The sequence below is a fragment of the Mustelus asterias genome, unplaced genomic scaffold, assembly GCF_964213995.1.
Source record: "Mustelus asterias unplaced genomic scaffold, sMusAst1.hap1.1 HAP1_SCAFFOLD_2198, whole genome shotgun sequence".
NCBI lineage: Eukaryota > Metazoa > Chordata > Chondrichthyes > Carcharhiniformes > Triakidae > Mustelus > Mustelus asterias.
This window is the reverse complement of record NW_027592143.1, coordinates 42,501-50,000: the sequence shown is the minus strand read 5'-3', so window position 1 is coordinate 50,000 and position 7,500 is coordinate 42,501. Positions and strand designations below refer to the sequence as shown.

The following is a 7,500-nucleotide window of genomic DNA, read 5'->3' as shown; positions in this document are numbered from 1 at the left end:
AGATATAGAGCAAAGCTCTCTCTACACTGCCCCCATCAAACACTCCCAGGACAGGTACAGCACGGGGTTAGATACAGAGTAAAGCTCCCTCTACACTGTCCCCATCAAACACTCCCAGGACAGGTACAGCACGGGGTTAGATACAGAGTAAAGCTCCCTCTACAGTGTCCCCCATCAAACACTCCCAGGACAGGTACAGCACAGGGTTAGATACAGAGTAAAGCTCCCTCTACACTGTCCCCCATCAAACACTCCCAGGACAGGTACAGCACGGGGTTAGATACAGAGTAAAGCTCCCTCTACACTGTCCCCATCAAACACTCCCAGGACAGGTACAGCACGGGGTTAGATACAGAGTAAATCTCCCTCTACACTGTCCCCATCAAACACTCCCAGGACAGGTACAGCACGGGGTTAGATACAGAGTAAAGCTCCCTCTACACTGTCCCCCATCAAACACTCCCAGGACAGGTACAGCACGGGGTTAGATACAGAGTAAAGCTCCCTCTACACTGTCCCCATCAAACACTCCCAGGACAGGTACAGCACGGGGTTAGATACAGAGTAAAGCTCCCTCTACACTGTCCCCATCAAACACTCCCAGGACAGGTACAGCACGGGATTAGATACAGAGTAAAGCTCCCTCTACACTGTCCCCATCAAACACTCCCAGGACAGGTACAGCACGGGGTTAGATACAGAGAAAAGCTCCCTCTACACTGTCCCCATCAAACACTCCCAGGACAGGTACAGCACGGGGTTAGATACAGAGTAAAGCTCCCTCTACACTGTCCCCCATCAAACACTCCCAGGACAGGTACAACACGGGGTTAGATACAGAGTAAAGCTCCCTCTGCACTGTTCCCCATCAAACACAACCAGGACAGGTACAGCACAGGGTTAGATACAGAGTAAAGCTCCCTCTACACTGTCCCCCATCAAACACTCCCAGGACAGGTACAGCACGGGGTTAGATACAGAGTAAAGCTCCCTCTACACTGTCCCCATCAAACACTCCCAGGACAGGTACAGCACGGGTTTAGATACAGAGTAAAGCTCCCTCTACACTGTCCCCCATCAAACACTCCCAGGACAGGTACAGCACGGGGTTAGATACAGAGTAAAGCTCCCTCTACACTGTCCCCCATCAAACACTCCCAGGACAGATACAGCACGGGGTTAGATACAGAGTAAAGCTCCCTCTACACTGTCCCCATCAAACACTCCCAGGACAGGTGCAGCACGGGGTTAGATACAGAGTAAAGCTCCCTCTACACTGTCCCCCATCAAACACTCCCAGGACAGATACAGCACAGGGTTAGATACAGAGTAAAGCTCCCTCTACACTGTCCCCCATCAAACACTCCCAGGACAGGTACAGCACGGGGTTAGATACAGAGTAAAGCTCCCTCTACACTGTCCCCATCAAACACTCCCAGGACAGGTACAGCACGGGGTTAGATACAGAGTAAAGCTCCCTCTACACTGTCCCCATCAAACACTCCCAGGACAGGTACAGCACGGGGTTAGATACAGAGTAAAGCTCCCTCTACACTGTCCCATCAAACACTCCCAGGACAGGTACAGCACGGGGTTAGATGAGAGAAAACTCTGGGAAAATATCAGGGAAACTGCCCTCTCTCCCCAAGGCAATGTATTGGATGTAGATTCGATCGGAGACTTGGGAGTTCTGGGAGAATATCTCAACACCGAGCTCAGTGAATCAGGTGATCCCAAGGCGAAAGTTGGTCGATAGGAAGGCAACCTGAAGGTGTCTGAAGATTGGAGAGTGGCAAATGTTGTGCCTTTGTTTAAAAAGGGCTGCAGGGAAAAGCCTGGGAACTACAGGCCAGTGAGCCTCACATCTGTGGTGGGTAAGTTGTTGGAAGGTTTTTGAGAGACAGGATCTACAGGCATTTAGAGACACAAGGACTGATTAGGGACAGTCAGCATGGCTTTGTGAGTGGAAAATCATGTCTCACAAATTTGATTGAGTTTTTTGAAGGGGTAACCAAGAAGGTAGATGAGGGAAGTGCAGTTGATGTTGTCTACATGGACTTTAGCAAGGCCTTTGACAAGGTACCGCATGGTAGGTTGTTGCATAAAGTTAAATCTCACGGGATCCAGAGTGAGGTATCTAAATGGATACAAAATTGGCTTCTTGACAGAAGCCAGAGGGTGGTTGTAGAGAGTTGTTTTTCAAACTGGAGGCCTGTGACCAGCGGTGTGCCTCAGGGATCAGTGCTGGGTCCACTGTTATTTGACATTTATATTAATGATTTGGATGAGAATATAGAAGGCATGGTTCGTAAGTTTGCAGATGACACCAAGATTGGGTGCGAGGTGATGCATTTTGGTAGATTGAACCAGGGCTCAGTTAATGGTCGGTGTTGGGGAGAGTTACAGGGCAAAGAGATCTAGGGGTACATGTTCATAGCTCCTTGAAAGTGGAGTCGCAGGTGGACAGAGTGGTGAATAAGGCATTCGGCATGCTTGGTTTCATTGGTCAGAACATTGAATACAGGAGTTGGGACGTCTTGTTGAAGTTGTACAAGACATTGGTAAGGCCCACACTTGGAATACTGTGTGCGATTCTGGTCACCCTATTATAGAAAGGATATTATTAAACTGGAAAGAGTGCAGAAAAGATTTACTAGGATGCTACCGGGACTTGATGGTTTGAGTTATGAGGAGAGGCTGGGTAGACTGGGACTTTTTTCTCTGGAGCGTAGGAGGCTGAGGGGTGATCTTATAGAGGTCTATAAAATAATGAGGGGCATAGATCAGCGAGATAGTCAATATCTTTTCCCAAAGGTAGGGGAGTCTAAAACTAGAGGGCATAGGTTTAAGGTGAGAGGGGAGAGATACAAAAGTGTCCAGAGGGGCAATTTTTTCACACAGAGGCTGGTGAGTGACTGGAACAAGCTGTCAGAGGTAGTAATAGAGGTGGGTACAATTTTGTCTTTTAAAAAGCATTTAGACAGTTACATGGGTACAATGGGGATAGAGGGATATGGGCCAAATGCGGGCAACTGGGACTAGCTTAGTGTTGAAAAAAAGGGCGGCATGGACAGGTTGGGCCGAAGGGCCTGTTTCCATGCTGTAAACCTCTCTGACTCTATAACTGCAATTTTAGTATACAATTCAAGAGGGCTAGAACACAAGAGCAGGGATGTACTTCTGAGGCTGTATAAGGCTCTGGTCAGACCCCATTTGGAGTATTGTGAGCAGTTTTGGGCCCCGTATCTAAGGAAGGATGTGCCGGCCTTGGAAAGGGTCCAGAGGAGGTTCACAAGAATGATCGCTGGAATGAAGAGCTTGTCGTATGAGGAACGGTTGAGGACTCTGGGTCTGTACTCGATGGAGTTTAGAAGGATGAGGGGAGAATCTTATTGAAACTTACAGGATACTGCGAGGCCTGGATAGAGTGGACGTGGAGAGGATGCTTCCCCTTCCCCCACTGGAGCTGGACTTTCTGGCCAGTTTCGGGATGTGTGCGTGTGGGGAGAGGACGAACAAAGAAAATTACAGCACAGGAACAGGCCCTTCGGCCCCTCCAAGCCTGCACCGACCATGCTGCCCCGACTGAACTAAAACCCCCTACCCTTCCGGGGACCGTATCCCTCTATTCCCATCCTATTCCTGTATTTGTCCAGACGCCCCTTAAAAGTCACTATCGTATCCGCTTCCGCTCCCTCCCCCGGCAACGGGTTCCAGGCACCCACCACCCTCTGTGTAAAAAATCTGCCTCGTACATCTCCTTTAAACCTTGCCCCTCGCACCTTAAACCTGTGCCCCCCTAGTACTTGACTCTTCCACCCTGGGGAAAAAGCTTCTGACTATCCACTCTGTCCATGCCTCTCACAATCTTGTAGACTTCTATCAGGTCGCCCCTCAACCTCTGTCGCTCCAGTGAGAACAAACCAAGTTTCTCCAACCTCTCCTCATAGCTAATGCCCTCCATACCAGGCAACATCCTGGTAAATCTTTTCTGTTCCCTCTCCAAAGCCTCCGCATCCTTCTGGTAGTGTGGCGACCAGGATTGAACTCGATATTCCAAGTGCGGCCTAACTAACGTTCTATAAAGCTGCAACATGACTTGCCAATTTTTAAACTCAATACCCCGGCTGATGAAAACAAGAGGAGGGGAGGATGTGCGAGGGGAGGGCGAGCGAGGGGAGGGCGAGCGAGGGGAGGGTGTGCGAGGGGAGGGCGAGCGAGGGGAGGGCGAGCGAGGGGAGGGCGTGCGAGGGGAGGGTGTGCGTGGGGAGGGGGTGCGTGGGGAGGGGGTGCGAGGGGAGGGCTTGCGAGGGGAGGGCGTGTGAGGGGGGTGTGCGAGGGGAGGGCGAGCGAGGGGAGGGTGTGTGAGGGGAGGGTGTGCGAGGGGAGGGCGTGCAAAGGGAGGGTGTGTGAGGGGAGGGCGTGCGAGGGGAGGGCGAGTGAGGGGAGGGTGTTCGAGGGGAGGGTGTGTGAGGGGAGGGTGAGCGAGGGGAGGGTGTGCGAGGGGAGTGTGTGCGAGGGGAGGGTGTGCGTGGGGAGGATGTGCGTGGGGAGGGTGTGCGAGGGGAGGGTGTGCGAGGGGAGGGTGAGCGAGGGGAGGGTGTGCGAGGGGAGGGCGAGCGAGGGGAGGGTGTGCGAGGGGAGGGTGTGCGGGGGGAGGGCGAGCGAGGGGAGGGTGTGCGAGGGGAGGGCGAGCGAGGGGAGGGTGTGCGAGGGGAGGGTGTGCGGGGGGAGTGTGTGCGTGGGGAGGGCGTGCGGGGGGAGCGTGCGAGGGGAGGGTGTGCGAGGGGAAGGCGTGCGAGGGGAGGGTGTGCGTGGGGAGGGTGTGCAAGGGGGGGGCGTGCGAGGGGGGGGCGTGCGTGGGGGGTGCGTGCGTGGGGAGGGTGTGCGAGGGGAGGGTGTGCGAGGGGAGGGTGTGCGAGGGGAGGGTGTGCGAGGGGAGGGTGTGCGAGGGGAGGGTGTGCGAGGGGAGGGTGTGCGTGGGGAGGGTGAGCGAGGGGAGGGTGTGCGAGGGGATGGTGAGCGAGGGGAGGGTGTGCGAGGGGAGGGTGTGCGAGGGGAGGGTGTGCGTGGGGAGGGTGTGCGTGGGGAGGGTGTGCGAGGGGAGGGTGTGCGTGGGGGGGTGTGCGAGGGGAGGGTGTGCGAGGGGAGGGTGTGCGTGGGGGGGTGTGCGAGGGGAGGGTGTGCGAGGGGAGGGTGTGCGTGGGGAGGGCGTGCGTGGGGAGGGCGTGCGTGGGGGGGCGTGCGAGGGGAGGGTGTGCGAGGGGAGGGTGTGCGTGGGGAGGGTGTGCGTGGGGGGGGCGTGCGTGGGGGGGCGTGCGAGGGGAGGGTGAGCGAGGGGAGGGTGAGCGAGGGGAGGGTGTGCGTGGGGAGGGGGTGCGTGGGGAGGGTGTGCGTGGGGAGGGTGTGCGAGGGGAGGGTGTGCGAGGGGAGGGTGAGCGAGGGGAGGGTGTGCGAGGGGAGGGCGAGCGAGGGGAGGGTGTGCGAGGGGAGGGTGTGCGGGGGGAGGGCGAGCGAGGGGAGGGTGTGCGAGGGGAGGGTGTGCGGGGGGAGCGTGTGCGTGGGGAGGGCGTGCGGGGGGAGCGTGCGAGGGGAGGGTGTGCGAGGGGAAGGCGTGCGAGGGGAGGGTGTGCGTGGGGAGGGTGTGCGAGGGGGGGGCGTGCGAGGGGGGGGCGTGCGTGGGGGGTGCGTGCGTGGGGAGGGTGTGCGAGGGGAGGGTGTGCGAGGGGAGGGTGTGCGAGGGGAGGGTGTGCGAGGGGAGGGTGTGCGAGGGGAGGGTGTGCGAGGGGAGGGTGTGCGTGGGGAGGGTGAGCGAGGGGAGGGTGTGCGAGGGGATGGTGAGCGAGGGGAGGGTGTGCGAGGGGAGGGTGTGCGAGGGGAGGGTGTGCGTGGGGAGGGTGTGCGAGGGGAGGGTGTGCGAGGGGAGGGTGTGCGTGGGGGGGTGTGCGAGGGGAGGGTGTGCGAGGGGAGGGTGTGCGTGGGGAGGGCGTGCGTGGGGAGGGCGTGCGTGGGGGGGCGTGCGAGGGGAGGGTGTGCGAGGGGAGGGTGTGCGTGGGGAGGGTGTGCGTGGGGGGGGCGTGCGTGGGGGGGCGTGCGAGGGGAGGGTGTGCGAGGGGAGGGTGTGCGTGGGGAGGGCGTGCGTGGGGGGGCGTGCGAAGGGAGGGTGTGCGAGGGGAGGGTGAGCGAGGGGAGGGTGAGCGAGGGGAGGGTGTGCGTGGGGAGGGTGTGCGAGGGGAGGGTGAGCGAGGGGAGGGTGAGCGAGGGGGGGGCGTGCGTGGGGGGGGCGTGCGTGGGGAGGGCGTGCGTGGGGGGGCGTGCGAGGGGAGGGTGTGCGAGGGGAGGGTGTGCGAGGGGAGGGTGTGCGAGGGGAGGGTGTGCATGGGGAGGCTGTGCGAGGGGAGGCTGTGCGAGGGGAGGCTGTGCGAGGGGAGGGTGTGCGAGGGGAGGGTGTGCGTGGGGAGGGTGTGCGAGGGGAGGGTGTGCGAGGGGAGGGTGTGCGAGGGGAGGGTGTGCGTGGGGAGGGTGTGCGAGGGGAGGGTGTGCGTGGGGGGGGCGTGCGAGGGGAGGGCGTGCGAGGGGAGTGTGTGCGTGGGGAGGGTGAGCGTGGGGAGGGTGTGCGAGGGGAGGGTGTGCGTGGGGAGGGTGTGCGAGGGGAGGGTGTGCGAGGGGAGGGTGTGCGTGGGGAGGGCGTGCGAGGGGAGGGTGTGCGAGGGGAGGGTGTGCGTGGGGAGGGCGTGCGTGGGGAGGGTGTGCGTGGGGAGGGCGTGCGAGGGGGGGGCGTGCGTGGGGGGGGCGTGCGTGGGGAGGGCGTGCGTGGGGGGGCGTGCGAGGGGGGGCGTGCGAGGGGAGGGTGTGCGAGGGGAGGGTGTGCGAGGGGAGGGTGTGCGAGGGGAGGGTGTGCATGGGGAGGCTGTGTGAGGGGAGGCTGTGCGAGGGGAGGGTGTGCGAGGGGAGGGTGTGCGTCGGGAGGGTGTGCGAGGGGAGGGTGTGCGAGGGGAGGGTGTGCGAGGGGAGGGTGTGCGAGGGGAGGGTGTGCGAGGGGAGGGTGTGCGTGGGGGGGGCGTGCGAGGGGAGGGTGTGTGAGGGGAGTGTGTGCGTGGGGAGGGTGAGCGTGGGGAGGGTGTGCGAGGGGAGGGTGTGCGTGGGGAGGGTGTGCGAGGGGAGGGTGTGCGAGGGGAGGGTGTGCGTGGGGAGGGCGTGCGAGGGGAGGGTGTGCGAGGGGAGGGTGTGCGTGGGGAGGGTGTGCGAGGGGAGGGTGTGCGAGGGGAGGGCGTGCGTGGGGAGGGCGTGCGTGGGGAGGGTATGCGTGGGGAGGGCGTGCGAGGGGGGGGCGTGCGTGGGGGGGGCGTGCGTGGGGAGGGCGTGCGTGGGGGGGCGTGCGAGGGGAGGGTGTGCGAGGGGAGGGTGCGCGAGGGGAGGGTGTGCGAGGGGAGGGTGTGCGTGGGGAGGCTGTGCGAGGGGAGGCTGTGCGAGGGGAGGGTGTGCAAGGGGAGGGTGTGC

General features: G+C 60.9%; 1 protein-coding gene across 1 annotated transcript in view; it reads right to left on the bottom strand.

The window, feature by feature from the left end:
* The window catches only part of LOC144489440 (T-box transcription factor TBX1-like), a 16,946-nt gene that overhangs the window by 860 nt on the left and 8,586 nt on the right, over positions 1 to 7,500 (bottom strand). The gene's annotated exons all lie outside the window — the stretch shown is intronic.